This window comes from Lissotriton vulgaris, chromosome 5 (assembly GCF_964263255.1).
Source record: "Lissotriton vulgaris chromosome 5, aLisVul1.2, whole genome shotgun sequence".
NCBI classification, from domain to species: Eukaryota; Metazoa; Chordata; class Amphibia; order Caudata; family Salamandridae; genus Lissotriton; species Lissotriton vulgaris.
The window spans coordinates 1,684,125,181-1,684,151,215 of NC_141693.1; the positions used below are offsets into that span (position 1 = coordinate 1,684,125,181).

Consider the following 26,035-nt stretch of genomic DNA (forward strand, 5'->3'; position numbering starts at 1 on the left):
ATTCAAAGGACATAGAACTATTCAAGGAACTACAAAGGTGGTCTCTCATGTCAAATGGTTAGTTCTGCGTCTGAAAAAGTTGTCCTTACACACTTCATAATGGGACCAGATGAATCACTGAGCAGGTTGCAAACAGGGAACGCAAAATTCATGGTGAATTTCTGCGACCTGTCCAGCATTTTAGTGATGTGAACGGATGTACTAATCAGTTGCATAGCAAAACTATATTTGTAGACGGTCGGAAAACATTCTGTCTCGTGGGATTTTATGCCAACTGTGTTGGACAGGAGACCTCCTTCCAATACCTTTACATTCTCAACAAGTCAACATTTTTGTTCCTTCAAATTAGTCCACGTCTCTTGATGGACAGGTGCTGCTTTAAAACAATTTACATGCTAGAAAACATCGGAGGGGGGAGGGGTGTATAGGGCATGCAAGTCATCTCCTAGAAGGTTTACTGACCCTCACAACTGCCCCACACCTCGGGGTACTCCATGAGAGCATACAACAATTCCAAAAGGAAGCTGTCATCTAGGACAGCTTCCTCTTTGGTAATCAGTTACCACCCCAACACAAGAGTCAATAACTGACAAAACTATTTTTGACTGCAGTTGTGGTCACAAACCACTGATACATCCCTGTGCGATTTGCAAATAGGAAGAAAAGGTCCTTTCACGCCCCCTCCTATTTGCAATTAGGAAAGGGCCACAATAGACCATTTAATGGCCAGAAAGACTTTCTGACTTCTAAAAGTCTTTTGTACATGGTAAAAAGGTATTTTCTGTTGCAAACCCTTGGAATTTGTGAACTGCGTGCTTTAAAAATGACCCTTGTGCCTCAGGTCCTTGTTACTAAACTAAAAGAATACTATCTAGGTTTCCCGCCTGAGACTACCAAGTAACTGCCTGTCAATTTACCTCTCATTTTCATTAATGGGTAAAGTATGTTTTAGTGTAATGGAATTTTTTTTAAACCATAAGCGCCCACAATTTAAACAATTATATAAAACAAACTTGTTTTTCGTTTTATGAAACAAAATTAGCTTTACTGTGGCTCTGGTACACCAGGTCATGTGAATTTTCTCCTCACATTTATACATGGCGACCTACCTAGTGCCAACTAGAAGTAAAACTGGAAACATCTTCCAGGTCTGTTAAAATACCATCCCCGGCGACGTCCAGAAGAGGGCAGTTTCGCGCTTTGGAGGAACTTCAACTGAGTGCTTCTTTCCTCGCCAGATTCACGGGTTGCCTGAAAGTTACGTTTGGGGCTAAAATAATTCCCCCTTCTAGGTATCTCTAGAAGATATACCTAAATTCAATTTTTTTAACGTTGTTACATTCACAAAAGGCTATGACACAAGTCCAGACTGAAGGGGATGTGATTTTCACTTCACATATCCATACCATGCCCTCTAGAGTAGATGAGACTCCCCCGGTCCTGAAGAAATGCCTAGATCCAACTGGACGATTTAGGGCATGAAACATGTCGACCATCTTTACCCCACATATATCACTTTAAGCTGAAGTGGGTATAATTTTCCCTCCTCAGCTACGACTTAGTAGTCGGTTGTTTTTACTCATAGCTTAGGAACCCAGCGAATAACATTTTTATTTTTGGGCGTCCTTTAGCTATTTTTAACTCAAATTTTTTGTTTCCCATCTCAACTCACTATACACACACGCCCCCTTACTGTTCTTGAGCTTCACAATGGCAACCAGAGAAGACCTCTAGCAAAGAGCTCCCCGGCGGGGCCCGTTGGGCATTGCAGCTCCAGCCCAACGAGAAGCTGCCCAATGATGAAGCATGACACCCCCTGGGTGTGTGAGGGCCCTTGCTCCTAATTGGAACTATTCCATTTCTAGTTCCTTTTCTCCATTTTGAACACCTGGTATCCATTATCCATTAACCACTCCCCAAAAAAACAACACCCCCGTTTTTGCCACTTTCCTCCCTCCCCTCCTCTTCCCAACCCCCCTTAGAAACTGCATGCCTCTGTTCTTGCCACAGTTAATTGGGGCCCATATGCTGGACCTATCAAGCCCCTGTCCCTCTTTTTGTGATAAAAAGTAAAAATACTTACCCAGGTGCATGCTGAACATGGGAAGTTGTACCAACTTCTTACTACGGTCAAGAAGCACAAATACTGTTGACCTCATTGAGAGTCAAATGGGTAGACACAAACAATTATGGGAGGGAAAGAGAATAGGTGTAGACTAAGTGAGAGATTCTGTGATAAGGAATATTATTAACATCAAAAAGTAACTATGTTACACTTGCCATATTTCACTTCATTCTTTACCCAAATCTCAGGAACAGAATTCCAAGTAAAGAATAAAGATGAATGAAGGAGTAAGAATTGGACACTCAGGCTTTAGGCAAAAAGATGTGTCTTTATACACTGGGGCAAACCTTTGAAGTAGGCATTGAAACACTAATATTTGCATAAAGTGATGAAACAGCCAGCACAGCTACCATACCGATATAATTACTAGACATACAGTTGGTTAAAGAATCAGCATGCAAATTTGCTTTTGGAAGGTAATATTCCCTGGATGAAGCAGATGAGAGTGCGGGCAACAATATATTCTGCAGTGTGCCTTAGGCCATTGTCACATTCCAGTCAGGTACACGTTTTTTCTGTATAATGGTCCAAAACACAAATTTCTTATTTTCTTATACAGATATCTACCCCTCTTGCCTAAAAGGTTTCACCATTCTCTATGTAGCGGTAGTAGTACAAATGGTGTAGGTCTAATTAAGATGGATGGTCTATGCTGCAAGAGTGAAGGTCATGATCTATTGGACTGACTGGCATTCAGCTAACTGTCTTGCCAGGATCGATGCGCTCGAACATGGACTAGTTGGAATGCTTCCTTACAGCAGCTGTAGATTGGCCTGGCGGTCTCTCATTCAGAAACACAAATGCTGAAACGGGAGTTGACCACACATGGGTCAGAGACAAGAACTTCTAGTCAAAAAGTTGATGCTCTCTAGTCCAGACAAAACGTTCCAAGACTCCAAGAGTCAGTTCAGTTAGTACAGTGGCAACTACATCTACCTGTGCTGGTACATTTACAGTTGTCTCGCAAACACCCCCGTTCCCTTAGGCCTGCTGGAAAGATTCAGTGGAGACCATCATATACAAAGTTTGTTCTTGCACAACGTAACCTGTATTTCTTGTGTAGACACACTTTTCTTGATGACCAGTCTTGTGAGGCTTTTATGACACATCTTGGGCAATGCCATTAGTAACCTGTATTTCTTGGTAGACACACTTTTCTTGATGACCAGTCTTGTGAGGCTTTGATGACACATCTTGGTCAATGCCATTAGTCAATTATATTATTGGAATAGGCTTCTGTAACGGTCGGATTCTCGGACCAGATAGGATCAGCTCCTCAGAGCACCTCCAACCCAGCCGGAACGTAATCACCTCCCTCCTCAGGACGTATTTACAATAGGTATGTATGTGCCTTGTACCTAAGGATGGGGAATTAGCAATATACATGCATAGGTTTTCTACAATATCCCACTCATACCAGTTAGTCTCACGGCAACTTAGGCCCAGACTAGTCTACCCTAGGGCAGTTCTGATTAGTTACCATTACACACTGACCACAGTCAGTGCTCGCTCGACAAGCCGCAATCCTGCGTGTCTAAGCACCAGTCTCCTCCCTGGTGTTCTCTCACTCACATTCCGATCCACAATCCGGCGGATCTAAGCACCAGTATCCTCCCGGGTGTTCTCGTTACTTACACCCCAAGCCGCAATCCTGCGGGTATCAGCACCAGTGTCCCGCCTGGTGTTCTCATTAACGCCGCTTACCAACGACGATCACTTTCCTATGAATACCCTTGGAAGGAATCTTTTATTGGCTACTCGGGATATGATACTACAAAGTTATGGATTACACAACAGTTTACCAAATAAGATGATGTACAATCTATTCTTCACATCAAGGGGTCCCTCTCTCCCTCATTGCTCAGTCACTTCTTACCTGACCGGGAATTACATCCGTTCATGAAAACAATGCCTGACTAGAAGAACAGGTTACCCTGATTGAACAAGAATACGAGGCACATGCTGGTTCACTAAGAACTGGGGTACTTTATTACAATGATCATAAAAACACAATACTACACTATGACATATATCCTGCAAAGGAAAGTGAAAGGTTAGAATGTGCACACTATGGGAAAAAGGTCGACGTCACCTGATTAATGTGAAGTCTGGATTCAGCAGTCATCTAGGTTCCCTTCTCGTCTGTGCCTTGGCTCGTCTTAAAGTCACACTTCGGCAGTCACGGGTACACGTCTGCACCGCTATGCTCTGTCTTCTCTGCTTCCCTCCAAGTCACTGGAACCTTCCTTGCATTAGCTGCTTCCTCTCTGGCTGTTCTGCGCTACTCCTCTCTCCTCTCAATCACGGACCATCTTCACTTCTCGGCTTCGATCTTATAACTCAGTTTCAGCCACTCTGGTATTCATTCTCCTAACTAACTGCTTCATTCGGAATGCTCTGATTGTATAGGTCAAAGCTCGCCAGCTGCTCCAACTAAAATAACTTCAATCTTTCTAAGAGAGTATCAGCTTCTTGGTCTTTCTCGGACTTCAAAATGGCGACTGTCTGCTTGGAAATAATTAATGGCATTGATGATAACGGCTAGTTGCCGCCTACAGACTGACTGACTCACTGCCTCATGCTTTCGCTAATATGGAAGCTTGTCCCTTCATGGAAAGTTACGGCCAGTAACCTGCCGCCCACCAAATTCTTGTACCTCCCCGTACCAAGGACACGTTCCCAACCGGCCGGCCTGATGTTGTGTCTTCGGAGTGGAGAAAAATACAGTCTTTCGATAAGGGCCAGCCTGAGCCGGTTCTCTCCAAGCGAACAACACTTCGAAACTAAAACATTACATTTGACCTAGAAGCATCTCAAGCTGCCGGGGCAGAAAGCAAGATGGAGTCTCTCCCGTTTGAGGCCTACAAGGCCCGAAATAAGCATAACTCCATAGAAGGTATACTAACACTCTTGCAAAAGGACGGATTATCACTAATACTAATGAATCTATCCCCTAACATAAGTTTATAAGCCCTGATCTAAGGAAAAGGGTACGAAAGTGCATTACTGTGCCCTATGAATAGGCCCTGTCTATGGTTCTAATCCTTGCACTAGAATGATAATAGACTGGAGTCACTTCCAATCATCCTCCCTCAAATGAGGGCCGAAAAAGTCGGTCAGAACAGCTTCTCAGTAAATTCAAACTTATTTTTGATCATCATCAAAGTCAGTATTCAACAGATGAATTGCTAGATTAAAAGAGAGAGAGACTTACTTAAGACAATTTAATAGGTTGGTAGGCACAGGAACCCATACTATGCAGTTGGAAGCAGTATTAGAATTGGGGGTGTTAACCTAAGTGAGATTGATGGTCTTTGCTGCAACAGTCAATATCACTATAAAATTCTGGTAATATCTGAGAGGAAGTCCAAGGAGAGAGCTCTGATCCATTTGCTTCTTCAGGGAGAATTATACTTCATAATAATTGTTTTCATCCCTAGATTGCTTAAACAGGCCTAGCTTCAGCTTCTATCTTGAAGTAAGCTGTTTAATGGTTATTTTTGTTTGGTCTAGGGAAGGGCTTTCCTTGACCATGGTTGACAGTTTAAGGCCTGCTTCACACTTAGCCAACATTATATTTTTGCAGATGAACAGCACGTACAGTGCATCTAATACTTGCACTTTACTTTAAAGACGGGGACAGTGCAGTATGTAGTATGTCCCAATTTCCTGTACGTCGGAGCTGGTGTCTCGAATGCTGAGAATGAATGATGTAAAAGAATGCTGGGCTCTGGTCTGTAGTGTAAGCTAGTAGACAGGGACAGTTGGAAGTAGAATGGAGCCCTGACACAGAATTCATGCTGTTGCTGTATCCTTAAGGCTTACCAGGGCGCGTGGACAGAGTTTTTGACAATGTGAAACGCCAGGTAAATAGGAATTTCCTCTCAGGACAAGTCAGTTGGCACTGAAAGAAGCTGGTGTGGTGTTTGGGGTGCACAGCAGCACAACTTGCTCACAAGAGAGCATCAACAAAGCTTAGTATTCCAGATGGGGGTGTCAGAGTGCAGGTGCTGGCTATGTATATTTGGACATCAGAAAATAGGGTAGCAAGCAGATGTTTGATTTGGGAAGGTCTGGAGACATTTAAGACTACGGAAGGTAGGGGACTATCTTCAAGGACACTGGAAATGGAAATGAAACTGCTTTGTTTGAAGGTATTTTGTGTCCTGAAGTCTAAACATTTTGTGCCTAGTATTTGTGCAATTGTGATGTTGAAGTATGACATTCACTCAGCAGGGTTATTTACCATTACTGAGTTGGTATTATGTGAGCTTCCCTTAAAAATATGTCTACTTCTCTACTCGCTTTGAGGCTTAAGTAGGGAAACAGTTTGGTTGGTGATTCTTGTGCAGTCATATGTGTCACACACATTTTATTGGTAATGTGTAGGGTTAGTGCGTTTCTCTCCAATTTGACTTCTGTTGTTTGAGAATCGTAGTTTATGTTACTGGTCGTTGTGTGGTGAATGCTTAGTACTGCATAACAGGTTGGGAAGTTTAGATTATCCACTCATAGATTGTTTTGGGAGTGCATTCACTTTCAACTTCATATGGAGTCTTGTTAGCAGTTTGGGGGAGAGAGTGTAGTATCCATCTGCGTGTTCTTGGGTAAATGTGTGCTGGTTGCGCATGTCCAATGGTCATGCTTGCAGGAGAAAAGTAGTACCTTCTAGCGAGATAAACAAGTAGTGGAGCACACCTGTGTGTGCTGGTCCAACCATGGTGATACAGCAGGACACTATCGTTAGGGGTTAGGGGTTTTATGGGGGAATACCCAATGGTATGTAGTGCTGTGGAAGAGAAGGAACCTTTCGTGAGGGGCTGTATGCAAGAAGTACTCTGTGGTATGCGAAGTTAGGGAAGTGTATAACCCGCCCGTGAAAAGTTGCATGGGAGAGTACCACACCATGGGCTAAGTTGACGATGGCTAGTACCCTGTTGTGATAGTTTAATGGAAAAGTACTCCTTGGGTGCAATGTGGGAAAAGAGAAGTACCATGTCACAAGAGGTTGCAAGAGTAAGTACCAAATGGATTAAATGTATGTGCAAGTGTAGTACTCTGTGCTGTTGTGGGCGATAGCTACAAGTTTAGCCTGAGTGTGCTCTAGTGCCAGTCACCTTCCTGCACAAATGGGTAGATTAGACAGGTGTATGGTACAGGAGGCAGACTATTTAGCAATGTGTCTTATTGAGTTTGTGTAGAATGTAGTGGGTCAGTGATGTGGTTGAATGTTAGTGTGTAATGTAGCTCTAGTGTGTTGTAGGTAAGTACTTATTTAACTGCTGAGGAACTCTAGGGTCAATTATAATATTACTGAACTGCTCAACTGTTTGATTATGTTGTGTCATTGACTGTCACCATGTGTCTACCGGAGGCTGTCATAATTATGACTTCCTGATTTTTTCTGGTACCGTTTCCAGAAGACGTTGTACTATGTGTAGATTAAATGACTTAATTGGCCTGTCACTTGGGTCATGTTGGATCAGCCTGCTAGTGTGAGTGGGTGCATGGTGTGCTAGGCTGCACTTTTGTATGTGTGCGGTAGAGTGTGTTTGTGGAAGATGGAGAAAGTGTGAGAGTTGTATCTGAGTCAGCAGCATAGTTTAGTAGTGTGATGTGGAAATCTGGGGACTTTGTGTATGAATGTTGAGTGTCAGTCTGACTCTGTGCCTCATGCCAACTTATGGCGAATGCAGTTGATGGAGCGAGATGTTGTTTAAAACTCGCAAAATTAAACTTCCATAATGTAACCGTATTAATAGCATGTGTTGAAAAAATTAACCAACCTAGATTTAAAATTGCACACACTACACGTGGGACTAATGTGCTTTCATGTTGCACTTGCAAGTTTGTGAAACATAATAAACTAACCTTGTCTATCGTTATTGTCAGTATTAAATGCGACTGTTTTATTAACAGCGTGTGCTATATTTGTGTGCATATGTTTTGTCGTGTCTTCTGTGGCAAAAGCTTGAGGAGAATACTGGTGGCCTAAAAGAAGAAGGTTTTTATATACGCTGCTTATGTGCTTTGGCTAGATAACATAATTAACTTGGGTAATATTTAGCAAAGGGGAGGGTAACAGAATGGGTCTCAATTCTTTAATTAATTACTGTCTTGTGTTTCTTTTAATACTAGTTTTCAAGAGGGCCTTAGAAAATGGCTGACTGGCAGTGCTGAAAAGTGCAAGACCTGACCAGAGTGAAGCCTTCACTCACATGCAGAAAAAAGAGTTTTCTTGCTAAACAATGGAATAATAAACTGAACTGATTTGGTAGAGTTATGCGTGTTCTTGGAGAAGAGCACCAAGGACAGAAAGCCTGAATTGCCTGCCAAGATTAGGAAGTAAAAAAGTTTTTGTGTTCGGTGAAATGTTTCTTTTCCTAGGAAGCTAGAAGGATGGAATCTAAGAACAATAAGGGCTTATGATGTGCCCCGGACTTGGTCAGGAAAGTATGACATGGGGATGGACTGACATCTGTCAACCAATGGGAACCCTGATGGCAAGGAAAAGTGTACTTTTTGAGGAGATTAGCTAGTAAGAAAGGTATAAAAACTGGCCCTACAGGCAGGAGGGGGCTCTTGCTTCCAGATTCCTGAATGACGTGCTGACGGACTCTTGGCGCACGTAAGGATAATAGACTTTAACATTTTATTAGGTGAAGAGAGTTTTAGACAGGGAAATAGAATTTAGGGAATGGAAACTTTATCATGCTTTAATTCATGCTAAATGATTTACTTTGAAATGTCAGCTTTCGAATTTGCTAATAAAATAATGATTTCTGAATAAAGAATAAAGAATAAAATAAAGCTAATAAAATAGATTTTGAAATGACAAGCTGGTCTTGTTTATTCATGGTCTAGTTATCATTATTAGATCCATTCGCCTATGTGACTTAATTAATGTTATGTGATTTAAAAACCATGGTTGAATATTTTAAACTGCAGTTGTATATAGTTTTGTAAATAGATTATGAATAGAGAGTTTTAATTAGGTCACATGATTCAGTCGCTCAAAAATTGTCTCTTTAGTTTATGGGCCTAGGTAGTGATTCATGATTAATGGTGAGTATTGTGGAGATGAGTAGCGTTTGTGAGAAAGTTTTTCATTAGGAGCGCTGGATCACAGGGTATGCTCAGACGTGAGTCCCTTGCTCACATCGCCACTGGATTCAAGCAAGCCGGGCTGAATACGGCTGTAATGCCAGAAACAGGTCCTCTGAAGCTTGTTTCCGGGTCCAGGGAAGGCATGGCTTGGCAGTTCGGGCTGGACTGTTCCCATGAGGCACAGGGTCAGACTGATTTGCATATGGCCATGTCTGAACTGGAGTGGCAGAGTGGGCTAAAGAACGGTGATGGATTAAACCCAGATCTGTTGACTGGGTGTGAGTGTTTGATTGGTGCAGATGCTCCGTCCATCACCACCCCCTTTTGTACCAATTTGTTCGCCATAAGTTGGCGGGGTATGCTCAGACGTGAGTCCCTTGCTCACTTTGCCACTGGATTCAAGCAAGCCGGGCTGAAGACGGCTGTAATGTCAGAAACCGGTCCTCGGAAGCTTGTTTCCGGTCCAGGGAAGGCATGGCTTGGCAGTTCGGGCTGGACTGTTCCCATGAGGCACAGGGTCAGACTGATTTGCATATGGCCATGTCTGAACTGGAGTGGCAGAGTGGGCTAAAGAACGATGATGGATTAAACCCAGATCTGTTGACTGGGTGTGAGTGTATGATTGGTTCAGATGCTCCGTCCATCACCACCCCCTTTTGTACTGCTTTGTTCGTCATAAGTTGGCAGGGTATGCTCAGACATGAGTCCCTTGCTCACTTTGCCCCTGGATTCAAGCAAGCCGGGCTGAAGACGGCTTTAATACCAGAAACCGGTCCTCGGAAGCTTGTTTCCGGTCCAGGGAAGGCATGGCTTGGCAGTTCGGGCTGGACTGTTCCCATGAGGCACAGGGTCAGACTGATTTGCATATGGCCATGTCTGAACAGGGGTGGCAGAGTGGGCTAAAAAACGGTGATGGATTAAACCCAGATCTGTTGACTGGGTGTGAGTTTTTGATTGGTTCAGATGCTCCGTCCATCACCACCCCCTTTTGTACCGCTGGGTTCTATGCCCTGGCTATCACATGACTGAACGTCTATGATTATATGTCCTGCCTGTATAAACATATGAGAGGGTGAAGGTATTTGGAGTTAGTGTCTGATGTTAGTGGAGAATGTAAAACGTACATGTCTTGGACGGCAATGGCAGTCATAACCTAGTTTTTGTCTTGTTTCTTTGTTTGACATAAGTGGAGAGCCTCATATCTTGAATTGTCAGATTTCCTGTGACTGCTAATTGTTGTATTTGTGTGTTTACATGAGTATGGGAGAGTTTAACAGGTTGCTGTTGGGTATGTGCAATCTATCTATGTTGGAGAATTAGTGATTTTGAATGATTGTCCTTGCACTTTGTATGCAAGGGAATGGCTGTTCTCTTTGTGTTGTTTGTAAGAAAGGGAGGTGTGTAGTATCCCGTATGTTCCAATTCCCCATATATCTGAGCTGGTATCTGGAATGCTGAGAGGGAGTGATGTATTAGAATGTTGGTATGCGGTCTGGAGTATAAGCTAGGAGATCGGGACAGTTGGAGCAAGTACAGAGCCCTAACGGGACCTACCTAATCTTGCTAAAACCTAAGGGCCTGTCATGTATTAGGCAACTTACCTCCTATAGAAGTGCCTCCATAGTCTTTTATGAAAATCCTGCACTCCATTTTTTACAGCATGGTGCGTGAAAAGGATACCCTCTCCGACTCCAGGGCTTGTCCTATCTTGATAAATCTATGTAAAAGTCTGCATCTGTAACTTACAAGAAGAAGGCACAAAAATGCTAAATCAAGGGATCCCGTAACTTAACTCTGTTAAGGAAATGCCAGAAAAAATATCATCACAAATCTCCTCACAAAGTTATCATAGCCACATAATTAACTTAAAGCCAAATTGACAGAATCTAGCAAGTCCTTCCCTACTTTCCAGCTAAAATCTTCGCCTATAGCAGAGCTAGTCAACTTTCAATAGAATAAACATGTACGAGTTACTGCAAATACGAGTTACTGTCTATGGCAGCACATGCACACTCATCTACAGCATCAATACTCTGCCCTTCGGCCCCCGTCCTGGTCATCAGCACATGTGGCTTTGGGTTCCCTCATTGACTACTGACAACCAATGGCATCACAACCTGCACCAGCACCCACTTATTTAGTAAGAGCTTCACTGTTGGCATCTTGATCAATTGCCGTGTAGGCCATGATTGCAGAACCCGATTGACAACCTTGTAGACAGTCACCCAGACCTGGCTCTAAACAATGGCTTCCAAGTTGACAACACCGTAGAAGCAGTAGGAAAAAAGCACTTTATTAAGGGGGCTGCAATTAAACCTCAACAGAGACTTGCATGATTCCAGAGACTGTATACAGACACGGCAAGCTACGCAGTGAATAACTGTGAGAGAACGATCAAGGTAATGAAGAAGAGGAGCAACACAGAAAAGATCAGTTACAACATATACCTTCACTGGGTAATGTCACAGTTTTTATGCACAATCACACAGCATAACTGATGTTGGCTTTGTGATGATTCACAGACAATATCTTTAATAATGACAAGTGATATTGCCAGTATACTCCATCTCCAGACTCTTTATATCATTTATTTATTGCAGATAAAGAGATGGACAGTAGAGAGTTGGTGGAGAATATTCCAACTCAGTCTAGCCTGTCACAGTTTTCCGTGCTAAGCGAAAAGCGGGTTGCGGATCTGCTGTTACAAACCAAGTCCGGCTCCCCCCTAGATCCATGCCCCCACTACATTTTACATTTGGCTCCGGAGTAGATCAGGGTGTCTCCGACCTCCCCCCCCTCCTCAATGAGATCATGGGTCTTTCCACAGCTCTGGAAAAAGGCCTGTGTTAAACCCATCATAAAAAAAGATACACTAGATCCCCAGGAGACCAAGCACTATCGCCCAATATCTTGCTTGCTCCAAAATTTTGGAGAAAGCCATGAATTTGGAAATGATGGAGCATTTAGATTTCAACAACATCCTGGACTCCACACAGAATGGCTTTAGATATCGGCATTCAACTGAGACAGCTGCATTGATTATGGCAACAGAAGAGATCCGCAAGGTGATGGATGAAGGGGGCAGGGCTGCTCTTGTCCTCCTCGATTTAACTGCTGCATTCGACACCGTAAACCATGCGGTGTTGCTGCGGCGGTTGGGAGTAGTGGGTATTAAGGACACAGCTCTAACTCTACTTATGGTTTTGGTCTCCAGGGTACGACTAATTCACTGGGAGGGTCTTCAGTCAGAAGAGTTCTACCTCTCATGTGGAGTCCCTCAAGAATCAGCCTTGTCCCTGACAATGTTCAACCTGTACGTTACACCACTAGCTAGACTAGTAAAAGACCAGGGTCTGACGCTAGTGTTGTACGCGGATGACACCCAGCTTGTGGTGTCACTCACTCAGAATGTGAGCATAACAGCTGAACGATTCTGCAACTGTCTCACGGCGCTGAAGACTTGGATGAATTCTAATGTTCTGAAGCTCAACACGGAAAAAGCTGAGGTTGTTGAGTTTGGTCAGAAACCCTCAGTACGGAGCCAACTATGGTGGCCACCGAAGCTGGCACTTGCCCTGTCACTGTGTCCAAGGCCAGGAACTTGGGTTTCCTGATAGACAAAGACTTAACGCTTGCCCCACAAATCAATCAGGTCACCTTAGCTTGCTTCTACATGATGAAGGTCCTAAGAAAAATACTTCCTTTCATTCCTTTTTCGCTGCGGAAAACGGTAGTAGGAGCCTTGGTTATGTCAAGAGTCGATTACTGCAATGCATTGTTTCTGGGAGCGGGTGCAAGACAGTTCTCAAAGCTTCAGTCACTACAGAATGCGGCATCTAGAATATTGCTGGATTTAACTAAACATCATCCATCCATCAATCAATCAATCAATCAGAACACTTGTAAAGCGTGCTACTTACACGTGAGGGTCTCAAGGCCCTGAGGGGAGGGGGGTGCCGCTACTGCTCGAAGAGCCAGGTCTTGAGGAGTTTTCTGAAGGCGAGTAGGTCTTAGGTCTGATGTATGTGGGTAGGGAGGCTGTTCCAGCTCTTGGCGGCGAGGTAGGAGAAGGATCTGCCGCCGGAGGTTGTTCGTTGGAAGCGGGGGACATCGGCGAGGGCGAGGCTGGCGGAGCGGAGCTGGCAGGTCGGGGTGTAGAAGTTGAGTCTGCTGTTCAGGTAGGCTGATTCGGCGTTGTGGAGTGCTTTGTGTGCGTGGGTGAGGAGCTTGAAGGTGATCCTCTTGTCGATGGGGAGCCAGTGTAGGTCTCTCAGGTGGGGGGTGATGTTGCTGCGGCAGGAGACGCTGACGATCTGTCGGGCGGAGGCGTTTTGGATGTGTTGTAGTCGTCGTAGGTGTTTGGCTGGGATTCCTGCGTAGAGTGTGTTGCCGTAGTCCAGTCTGCTGCTGACGAGGGCCTGTGTCACCTTGTTTCAGTCGGGATCCACTTGTAGATCCTGCGGAGCATTCGGAGGGTATTGTAGCAGGAGGAGGAGACGGCGTTGACCTGTTTAGACATGGAGAGGGAGGAGTCGAGGATGAATCCTAGGTTGCGTGCATGGTCGGTGGGTGTCGGTGCTGTTCCCCATGTGGTCGGCCACCAGGAGTCGTCCCAGGCTGAGGGCGTGGGTCCGAGGATGAGTACCTCCGTCTTGTCCGAGTTCAGCTTCAGACGCTGTACTGCATCCAGTCGGTGACAGCCTTCATTCCCTCGTCCGACGTCCGGTGGTATCAAGCAGTTACATTGGCTTCCAGTTCGACGACAAGTGGACTTTAAGGCCCTCTGCTCGGTGAACCAAGTTCTGTATGGAGGAGGAGCGGAAGACCTTAGCCCACTCTTCCCTCTGTATGTACCAGCACGCTCTCTTAGGTCCTCACAATTGCGGTTGCCATTTCTCACCAAGACAAGAAGAGTCAGATGGGGAGTACAACAATGGCTTGCCAATATGCTGTAATGGCCGCGGGGACTTTGAAAGCAGTCACATGTCTCCAGTCTCGTATGTTACATGAGGGACTGCGACCATTAGATGACCTGAAATTAAAGTGGGAAGCGAACATAGGCCGGCCAATACCAGACGCAACATGGGTCCACATTCTTAGGAGAGCATGGAAGGGGAACAGAAATGCACGATTCCAGCAGGTGCAAATTTTCATACTACACCGAGCTTATTTGACCCCAGGGAAGATCCGGAAATATTTCCAGGTGCAAGATGCTTAGAACAGGGCGTGGAACTGGAACATATGCTCTGGAACAGCCCGATCTTGGAGCGATACTGGGTAGAGGTGGAGGAACTCCTGAACGACATAACGGATAGACATTTAGACTACGATATGGCTGCATGCTTGTTGCATTGGTTTCCACACACAGCTAAAACCAAAATAACTAGCAAATTCATCGACTTGGGGTTACTACTGGCAAAACGGGAAATAACCTGGCACTGGAAATCAAAAGAAGGACCATCAAGTAAGCGATGGAGGACCGAACTGTATAAATGGGCTAGCAGTGAGAGCGTCATTAGATTTCAACAAGCCAAACAAGCGGCTAATGAAAAGGAACGTACATGTGATTATTGATATGCGAATTGTGTTGCGAATGATATCCTTATAGCTGGAACTATGCTGTGATATATGTATTTGGAATGTGCCCACACCACTGAAGCGGGGTGGGGACCAAGGGGTTAGTTGGGAGTAGATATGGAGATAAATTTGATGGATATAAGTAATGTGATTTATATTTTGAACTGCATGGTGATAAAATATTAATAAAATTTGTTTAAAAAAAAAAAAAGAGTCAGATGGGGAGGAAAAAGCTTTTCATTCCAAGCGGCTAAGCTTTGGAACTCCCTCCCTACACGTATGCGACAACAACCCAACAGGACTCTATTCAGGAAATCGTTGAAAACCTGACTTTTTGCAAAGATCTAGGTCTGCCAATGTGCACTATCTGGATACACCTCAACACCAAGACGTCTCGGCAATAGTGCGCTTAACAAATAATTCAGTCAGACAGACAGACAATGGTGGATCCTTTTTCTTTTAAAGGATCAATGGTTATAATATAGTACATTTCACCTATTTAATCTTTCTGATTTGAGCATGCAGAGTGACAAGTGTTTTTGGTCCTGACAAAAGCTTAGGTCATCCATGGTAGAGATATAAAAGGCTGAAATAAGTTGACCAAAGGTTTAAATGGGGGAAGAATTGTTACCCTAAATCTTTTAATACTATCCCCTGGAGACACCATTAAAGATAGGTTTAGTTCAACCAGGAGGTCATTTTAGTATTTTCATCTTGTGATTTCTTGCACCCTGCGCTTTACCCACACCTTTGCACATCTATGTTGCCTATTGTTAATAGTGTCTCCTTTTGGGGCTTTGTAGCCCACACCATAATAACAGCTTTATTGTGTAAGGAGGATCCCTATAATGAAACATGCCACCTCAGGGTGGGTGGAGGTTCATGTCCTAATAAAAAACAAATTTGGAGTCTGTGAGAGAGATCAATGTGACAAGTTAGTACCAATTGACAACCTGAGTGTAAAAGACCATGAGTCCTCTTGTATGTGGTTATATAGTTGACGATGCAAGATGGATTATAGGCACCTATTTATATGGCTTTGTCTATGGACGATTGGGGAGTTGCTCCCTTTCGAGTAGTTAGGGACCTTATGACACAACCCAGGACAAGTCAAATTCAATTGTTCTATTCCCTTAGGAAATTATTGAGGAAATTGTGGTTGGAGGAATATTGGACAAATCAGGAGGAGTTGAGCTCGATTTTGAAAAGCAGGGTAAAGGCCATTTATTGGAAATTTATCCTGGTGAACGATGGGCTAAATCCTATGGGCTCGCTCAGACAAGAGTTCGTAGATGTTAAAACCTTTCCCGTTTTTAGAGGATACCATCGATGAAATTGTTACCCCACTTCCACGGAAATTGTTCCTCCAATTTAGATATAAGACCCTCCCCACCAAAATGATATGTAGCAAGGGGCATAAAAATGCACTTTCTGATGTTTTATGTCCAGCTTGTAAAGGAAGACCTGAATCCTTAGTCCATTTGCTATTCGTTTGACCTTACTATAGGAATCTGAGGGCCAAGTGGATTATCCCTCTGTGCAGGCCCACCGGACCTGGACATTATTTAGATGAATTCTTGGCACAGACACCAGTAGAGTAGGGTTTTTTAGCTTAGCTAGATTTCTGTTGGCCTAATGGCTTAGACGATCAAAGTGTTTAGTGTAACATATACAGATTCTAGTTTTTGATACTATATATATTTTATAGTAATTATATGTATTTTTATATGGCATTTTTAAGTGTCCTTTTTTAGGTCTCGCCTAGCGTTGCAGCTCACACGCTGTCCGCTCGGCCAGATTTGTTGTTAACGAGGACTTTCAGAAGAGGGCTTGAAGCCCCGCCCCTCATTTTCATTGGCTGGCATCACTGATTATGCTAAACCGTGGCCTGCCATTGGAAATTAGGGTTTTTTGTGTTTATGCCCTTTCGCCTCTGATCCAGACTCGGTCGCCTGCTTTGCTGCTGTCGCAAAGCACTTTCTTATCTTTATGGGGCCATGTGTCTCTAATTAGAAACACATAGCCACATAAAGACAAGAGTTCGATGCTTCACCACAATGAAAGGAACAACGCTACTTGTTCATGGAGGGTTAAGCAGAATGTGGTTAGCAGCCCCCTTTCCATTCTGTATGCTTCCTGTTCGTTGCTTGGCCGCGAAAAGTTAACAGTGTGGCACACAACTGTTGGGAATTAAACATCGTAGCACACTGCTCTTAAGGTTACTTGTGTGTCTGCACACCTCACTATACAAGATGACACGACCTCTGTGGGAGTTGCGCAGCGGCGGAGACCTCATTTGGTGATTTCAGCTCGGTGTATAGCATCTGTTATAAGTCGCAGCTCCGTGATTTTGGAGTCTCGCACTACACACAGCTCTGTTTGATTTTTTTTTTTTAAAGAAGGAGTTGGGGGGGTGGAGAGAGTTCACCCGTTTAAATGGCCTCCCTGCGTGTGGAATTCCTGCCGCCTTTGTGCCATGGTGGGGTCGGGGGTCATCACGAGTTTGGAGCGGTGGGCACTGTGGTGACAGAGAGGAAATATTTCTGAGGGCAGGGACGTGCGTGTGGTGCGTGTGGATGTGCTTAGGAATAAAAGTCATTAGATTATGCTGGCAGACACAAGTAATGATTCACTTTTCGCTTCTGCACACTGTATCCAGTCTGGCACTGGCTGTTGTTTTTCCCTTAAGCAAGCCCTGGCCCTAAGTCGGCTGGGTATTAGGTTACAAAGAAAGACAGAAGGAATGGAAGTGGAGTGAGGGAGGGCGGTGGGGGCCTTCAGAGGGGGCGGGGACGTTTTTTTTTCCCATCAGACCCAGCCTTTGGAATTTATTGGCAAAGAATGCTGCATATGTTGGAAAGGCCACCCCGTCCAAACAGTTTTCATAATTGTGATGGAGGAAGCAAAGGGCTGAAAAGAACTTTTGTTTGCAAGTTACAAGTTTTTTGGTTTTCTCCTTCACTGACCAGGTTGTTCTGGAAAATATCCAGCAATGTGGTAACTTGGCGGGAGAAGTGGGGTGTGATGTCTTTGCATGACAGAAAATGATAGGGGGAGATGGGAACGGGCGCCTTTTTCCTTTTTTTCCCTTCAGTCTATCATTCTATCATTTTGTTTAATTAAAGGCAGCTTTAAGAGTTCCAGGGAAACAGACCCAAAAGTTGCGGATTCTCATGAACAGACGACCACAGTCGCACACAACCGGCTGGTAATTGGGCGTGAGCGTCCTCACCCTGTATCTGCTTTTTTGGACTAAAAAACAAGGGTCTTTATTGGGAGGGGACGGTTAAGCGAGATGGAGGGGGCACTAAATGACCTACATCCATGAAATTAACCTTTTAAATCAACGCATCACACCGCACTTATGCTGCCTCTATGCGCTGTACACTGTAAATAACAAATGTCTTCATAACCGTGTCCAATAGGTCTCAGTTTACCGAACCGGGAAAGGGGGGGGGGAGGGGCAGTTGGTGTATGTACAGACCAAACAGACTTATGTACTTACGTTGTCAGCCCTAGAAGGATGAAGAGCGGATGTTGCCTTAACCCTGTGAAATAGGTGTGCTTCAAACACCTCAGCAGCGGGGTTGGCACCTAGTGGACTGCTTCTCTGGCTCAGATGGTATCTGCCCAGAGCATGTCATTAGTTCTATCTCGGGAATGATGTGCCAGAGCGGAAGTAGGACTTCAAAGCAGGTAGACAAGAGGAGTTTTGAAATAATTTTTTTTCCCCTGTGGATTGATGTCAGATATTTGGTTGTGCTGTAATGTACCGTGAGATGGCAAAACAAATAGCAAACGGGAATAAAGCATGATTCCAAAAGGGGCCATTTATCACAGAGTTTGGAAGCAGGGCGGTACAGGAAAAGGCAGAGGAGCCCTGGTAGGAGAAGCGTGTCATTAACATAGGCCCTCTGAGGGTATTAAACGCCTGCTTTTGTTACACATGAAACATTTGCTACATGGAACTGCCCTGTGGGGATTAAGGGTGCTTTACTACTGCTAATTCATCCATTTATTAAGAGGAGGGGGGACACATTTGCATTCAATGTTATTTCAAAAAGTATATGCAACCCTGAAGCTTTTCTCCAACCCCCTTTCCCATCCCCGTTTCAACACACTTGCGTACGATGAAGATCTATACCTGACATATAAAAAGTATTTCCAAAACATTTTTCAACCAAATTTTACGCGACTAAAAAGAACTATTCAACTAAAAAAACACACTTAATCAAACTTCCTGCTGTAAGTGGGCATGGCAAAAAATTTGAATTGCTGAAGCCGCGTTTAAGACAGGCGCACATGCGCAGCTGTTTTGAACAGTGTATTTTTCAGTTGGAAGTTGGAACGTAGCGGATCGCTTAAGCCACCCGCGTTTTAATTTAGAACTAGAATGCCAACTTTCTAATTTCGTTATTGAAGGGCGAGGGCACTGTGGGCGACATGTTGCTACGCCTTACAGAGAGAGGGCTTCATCACATTCTTATTGAACAAGCATCATCTGCAATGCAATTTGCGCAAGTTTGAATTATTGGCATTGTAAATGGCAATGTCTTTTATTTAGGTTTTCTTTTTTAAAACATAAATGAAAGACATTGTCATTTAAAATGCCAATACCTTAAACTATCGCAAATGCAAGACCCATTTCATTCCAAATGCTTGAACTTTTGGTCGGTTGCTGTATAACTTACAAGCTCACGGTCTTGTTGTACGTTTCTTGCAAACTACTACATTAGGACCACGCATTGCAGTTGTGTATTTTTAGCAGGTGTAGAAAGTATTGGTGCTTTTATATTTGTATGTTACTGCGTTGTGATCGGTTGCACGTTACTGCTGGTAGTGTCTTTAACAGAGAGCAGTTCAGAAAAAGCATTAAAAATGCAATAGGTCTCGCCTTTCATTAAGTTAAAGCAATTTGTTTTGCTAATGGTATTGTATAGCAAGGCAAATGGCTTTAACTTAATGAAAGGAGAGACCTATTGCATTTTTAATGCTTGTTAATGAATTTGTTGTGACCCCAAATCCATTGATTTCAAACTCAGTGCCAGGACACGCTTAAGTAGCAGCCCTTTGTATGTTAATAGTCTATAGTATGAGCTGAGCCAAAAAGGCAGGGGGAGGCAAGCACAGTCCAGATGTGGCAAGGAGCTGGTTATTGCATTGTGACGTGTTAAAGGGCATATGGCACGCTACTAAGAAAAGGAGTGAATCAACTTGGTTAAGTTTAAGGGCATATGGCGCACTACTAAGCAAAGGAGTGAAGCAACTCGGTTAAGGTAGTTCTTTCATAGCCCACGGGCCAGCAAAAAATCCGGGGGGTGCTTCTCCCAGCATGCAACAGAACCATGATTCCAGAGTGGAGCTGGATGGGAGCGTTGGGTTCCAAAAAGGGAAGACGGTTGAAAATCCAAGTCTCTCCTGGCAGCTCAACACCTTCCTTGACACTGGAGTGGGGAGGACTTGAAAACGCTTTATTCCTCCTCCTCCTCCCCCTCAAAACTATTTTTTTTTTTAAACCAAAAAGCCATTTCTTGTCCACTTCCCCGGGGAAGATTGATGCTGTTTGGGAGGTGGGAAGGGTGTTTTCTGTAGGAAAGCATACAGTTGCCGTAGTAAATAAATACATAAAGGATACAGCGATTGCTGCTTGATGCGGTTTGGGAGGGATGTTCTATGTAGAAAAGCAGACAGGCGCCGTAGTAAATAAATAAACAAGCAATGGTTTTGGTAAGTAAAAAAATAATAAGAATATAGGACCGAATAGGAATGTGGCATTGGGACAGCTGCTTGCAGCGATTTTGCACTCATGCTCCTCTCTCGATTGCTCACTCTACGCGCGCCGTCTCCCACCCCCGCCAAGTCGTTGCACAATTTGCATGTGCCCTGACAAGTATCAGCCGTAGGCTTACAGAACAGCCTTGGCAATTACGAAGATATTTCTTTTGATTGCGTTTCCTAGAAGAATGGAAATGCAAATGCTACTTACCAGTATGCATCTGTTCTTGGCATGTAGGGCTGCTGACATTCATATCTGTGCATAGATCGCCACCTCGTGTTGGGTCCGGATGATTGCACATTGTTGTCCTGGAAGAGTCTTCGAAGTATCACGAGATAGGTGGCTCCTCCCCTGGACTACAGTGCGCATGGGCATCGCCTCCATCCCCAGATTGTTTTTAGCCATTGGCAGAGATGGAGTGAAGAATGTGAGTGATGACCATGCTATGAGCATATATATGTATATGAATGAATTCTGCAGCTGCTACAGGCGCCGGGGAGGAGGGTGGGCGATATGAATGTCAGCAGCCCTACATGCCAAGAACAGATGCATACTGGTAAGTAGCATTTGCAGTTCGAGGCATGTGGGCTGCTGAATTCATATCTGTGCATAGAATACATAGCAGTCCCTCCATTAGCGGCGGTCGCCCGTGCCAGCTGCAGCAGTCTGAAAAAGCGTTTTTAGAACAGCCTGACCAACAGCTGCCTGCTGTTTGGAATGCACGTCTACACAGTAGTGTTTAGTGAAGGTATGTGTGGTAGACCATGTGGCTGCTCTACAGATATCTTCTAAGGGAATGTTACCCAGGAAAGCCATAGAGGCCCCCAACTTCCTGGTGGAGTGGGCCCTCGGTGGGACAGTGAGAGTGCGCTTAGCTTTAGCGTAACAGATCTGAATGCACTTTACTATCCACCTAGCAATCCCCGCTTTGGAGATAGCGTTTCCCTTGTGGTGTGTGGCAAAAGCAACAAAAAGTTGTTTGGTTTTGCGGAAATCCTTTGTCCTGTCTACATAATACATCAAGGCCCTCTTAACATCAAGGGTGTGGAGCATGCGCTCTGCCAGCGTCTCTGGGTTTTGGAAAAACACCGGCAATTCGATTGTCTGGTTGATGTGGAACTGTGATACCACTTTGGGCAGGAATTTAGGGTTAGTGCGGAGCACCACCCTGTTAGCATGTACCTGGAAGAAAGGTTCTTGGATGGTGAGCGCCTGCAGCTCGCTAACCCTCCGTAGCGATGTAATTGCTACTAAGAACGCAACCTTCCAAGTCAAAAACTGAAGCTCACAAGAGTGCAGTGGCTCAAAGGGAGGACCCATCAGCCTCGTAAGAACCACATTGAGGTTCCATTCTGGAGCTGGTGAGGTCCTTGGTGGAATGACCCTTTTGAGTCCTTCCAGAAAGGCCTTGATAGCAGGGACCTTAAAGAGTGACAGGTGCTGCCTATTCTGGAGGTATGCTGCCATAGCAGACAGGTGAATACGGATGGAAGAGTACGCTAGATTGCATTGATACAAGTGGAAAAGGTAACAGATGATATTTTGAATGGAAGCATCTAGCGGGTCAATCTTGTGGTTAGCACAGTAGATGACAAACCTCTTCCACTTAGCCGCATAACAAGCTCTAGTAGTGGGCTTCCTTGCCTCCCGAATGATGTCCATGCAATCGGGAGGAAGATTGAGGTAGCCAAACTCTAGGACTTCAGGAGCCAGATCGCCAGGTTGAGCTGTTGCGGATCTGGGTGCTGAATGTCGCCATGGTTCTGCGTCAGAAGGCTGGGAGTGAGATGAAGCCTTTGATGCGGTACCACGGAGAGTTCCAGAAACGTGGTGTACCATGGTTGGCGAGCCCACGTTGGAGCAACCAGGATGAGCGTCAGCGAGTGCTGCCTGAGCTTGCGTGCCACCAGCGGTATCAGAGGTGCTGGGGGAAAAGCGTACGCAAATCTGCCTGACCAGTTCATCCACATCGCATTGCCCTGTGATTGCGGGTGTGGGAACCTGGCGGCGAAGCTTTGGCATTTTGCGTTCTCCTTTGTGGCAAATAGGTCTATCTCTGGATGACCCCACCTTTGGAAGTACGGTTGGAGTACTGATGGATGTATCTCCCACTCGTGCATCTGATGGCTGTGCCTGCTGAGCAGATCTGCCATTTGATTGTCCTTGCCTGGGAGATGCTCTGCCATGAGGAAGATGTTCCTCTGAATGGCCCACTTCCACATGCTCTGAGCCAGATGAGACAGCTGTGGAGAGTGTGTGCCTCCCTGCTTCTGAATGTAGTACATGGCCGTCATGTTGTCCGTCCGGATCAACACGACCTTGTTGCACAGATGTACTTTGAATGCCTTTAAGGCCATGAAGATTGCCATCAGTTCCAACACATTGATGTGCATCTTCCTTTGCTGTAGTGTCCATAGTCCCTGCACAGTGTAATGGAGTACATGCGCTCCCCATCCCTGGAGAGAGGCGTCCGTCGTCAGGATAATCTGTGGGACAGGCTCTTGGAATGGTCGGCCCTTGCAAAGGTTTTGTGGATTCCACCAATGCAGAGAGTTGTATGCCCGACCGCTCACCAACACTAGGTCTGTCAGTTGTCCATGAGCCTGAGTCCACTGACGTGCTAGGCACTCCTGAAGCGGACGCATATGTAGTCTCGCGTGCGGGACAATGGAGATGCAGGAGGCCATCATGCCTATCAACTGCATGAACACCTTCGCTGGGAGCGAGTGTTGGGGTCTGAATCGTTGGATCAGCGCCTGGATACTGGCGATTCTCACTGAATTCGGCTGCGCAGTGGCTGCCAGAGTGTCGATTGTCGCGCCCAGATACTGTCGCACGTGGGCGGGCTGGAGATGGGACTTTGGGTAGTTCAGAGAGAATCCCAGATCGTGCAGGAGATGAATGGTGCGTGACACGTGGTCGACGCACTGCTGTTCTGTTTTTGCTTGAATGAGCCAGTCGTCCAGGTATGGAAAGACGTGGACGTGCTGGCGACGGAGATGCGCCGCCACAGTCGCTAGGCACTTTGTAAATACCCTCGGTGCCGTGGTGACCCCGAATGGCAGAACCCTGAACTGGTAATGCTGATCTAAGATCGTGAATCTGAGATACTTCCTGTGGGAAGGATGCAGGGGGATATGAAAATAGGCATCTTTGAGATCCAGCGTAGCCAGGAAGTCTCCCTGTTGAAGCAGGGGAAGCACCTGCTGCAACGTGAGCATATGGAAGTGCTCTGAGAGGATGTACCAGTTCAGGGGCCTGAGGTCCAGGATCGGCCTGAGGGATCCGTCCTTTTTGGGAATCAGAAAATACAGGGAGTAAACCCCTGTTCCCCGCTCCTGCAATGGAACGAGCTCTATCGCCCCTTTTTGCAGCATGACTAGAACTTCTTGCTGCAACAAGGTCAAGTGCTCGCCGGACATAGGACGGCTTCTTGGGGGTATGTCCGGTGGAATGGACGTAAGCTCTAGACAGTACCCGTACTGGATAAGAGACCTCACCCACCTGTCCGTGGTGAAGGACTTCCACGCCGGCAGGAACTGCTGGAGCCTTCCCCCGACCGGTGTTGTATGGTCGGGGGGCAGTGACAAGACGTCACTGCTTGTTGGTGGTGGTGGACCTGGAGCTATTGTTTCCACGTCCCCTGCCTTTGACATTATTGCCTCTGTAACCACCCCTACCCTTGTTGCCATACGAGGCTTGGGTGTTAGTCTTGTAATATTGTGTGGCCTGGGATGCTTGTCCTCTTGAGGTGCCTCTGGAATTTGAGCGGCGAAAGGAGCCACTCCGAAACTGCTGACTTTGTAAAGCCCCCATTGACTTGGCAGTTTCTGTATCTTTTTTCATTTTCTCCAGTGCGGCATCCACCTCAGGGCCAAACAGATGGTCAGGATCCACTGTTTGATTTAGTATCGTAGTTTGGATGTCGGGTTTGAACCCCGAAATTCGAAGCCAGGCATGGCGTCTGAGCAACACACTGGTATTAATAGCCCTGGAGGCCGTGTCTGCCACATCCAGTGCACATTTGATGGATGCATTCGTAATGAGTTTACCCTCCTGGATCAGCATCTCTCCTGCCTCCTTGCAATGGTCAGGCAAGTGTTGTAGTATGGCCTCTAACGTGTCATAATGGGCCCTATCATAACGTGCAAGTAATGCTTGAGTGTTAGCTATTCTCCAGATATTAGCTGCCTGTGCAGCAATTCGTTTGCCTGAGGCCTCAAAGATCTTGGACTCTTTGTCTGGGGGAGGAGCGTCACCCGTAGTCTGAGAGTTCGCCCTCTTCCGAGCGTTGGAAACAACCAAGGAGTCCAATGGCAAGTGTCCCTTGATATATGTGGGATCCGTGGGCGCTGCCTTATATTTCCTGTCGATGCGAGGGTTGACCACACGCGCTCGGGTGGGCTCTTTGAAAACCTCCGTTGCATGTTTAAGCACCCCTTTAAGCATCGGTAGCGTTTTGACCTGCTTTTCGGCTACCGAGAAGGTGTCGAATAAGAAGTCCGCATCCACTGGGTCCGAGTGCAGCTCGACGTCGTGGTTAGCAGCAGCTCTCTCTATCAGAGCATTGAAGGCCGCCGAGTCCTCAGTCGGGGACGTTTTGGCCGCAAAAAGTTGAGTGTCCTGACCCGACTGCGGGTCCTCCGTGTCGCCTCCGGCGGACCAAGGTACGTGCTCCTCCTCCGGATCCGAGTACGCCGGATAGGTGTACTCGGCACCTTCCTCGTCCGCATCGGCTGCAGCGGAATGCGTCGGCGAGTGTTCCAAGGCCTGTGGGGACACAGGTTCCACCAAAGCTGAAGATTCGTGGTAGTCCCTTTTGTTCTTGAGAGGGATCTTAAAATGTTCCAACGCCGGCTCCGTCGTGATCTTCCGCTTGAGGAGCGACAGTTTCCCGGTGTTGGCGTCGATGATTACCGCACGACGTTCCTCTTCCGCAAGCGGTTGGAGACGAAGCTTCGACACCGCCAAGGCAGCTTTCGGCGTCACTGCCTCCTTCGAGGATCCGCCCTGTTTCGGTGCGAAGGCCTTCGGCGCCGACTTGGGCGGTAGGGTGAAACGGATAGGCGTTTGCTCCCTCGCAGGCTTAGGCGTGAGCTTAGGCACACTGGTGTCCTGAGCGGGAACCACACTGGCCTTTTGAATCCGCTGCAAGGATTCCGCAACCTTCTTCGTCCAGGCCGGAGAGGGCTGGACCGGCTCGAGCGACCCCTCGTCGCCGAGAGCTTGATCACCGGCAGGCACTTTCTTCGGGGCCGACGCCCCATGCCTATGCGCGTCGTCGCCCTGACGCTTCTTCGGCGCCGTCTTCGGGTCCACAACCCCTTTCGGCGCCGACGCAGCCGCGTCGGAGGACTTCGCCTTCGGCGCCGACCCCGAAGGCTTAGGGTCGGCCATTTTGGCGTGGCTCTTCAAGTCGGCCATTTTGGTTTTCTTGGAAGTTGACGCCT

General features: G+C 46.0%; 1 protein-coding gene across 2 annotated transcripts in view; it reads right to left on the minus strand.

Moving 5' to 3' along the window:
* Positions 1–26,035, minus strand: part of TANC2 (tetratricopeptide repeat, ankyrin repeat and coiled-coil containing 2) — a 2,475,706-nt gene that overhangs the window by 329,413 nt on the left and 2,120,258 nt on the right. The gene's annotated exons all lie outside the window — the stretch shown is intronic.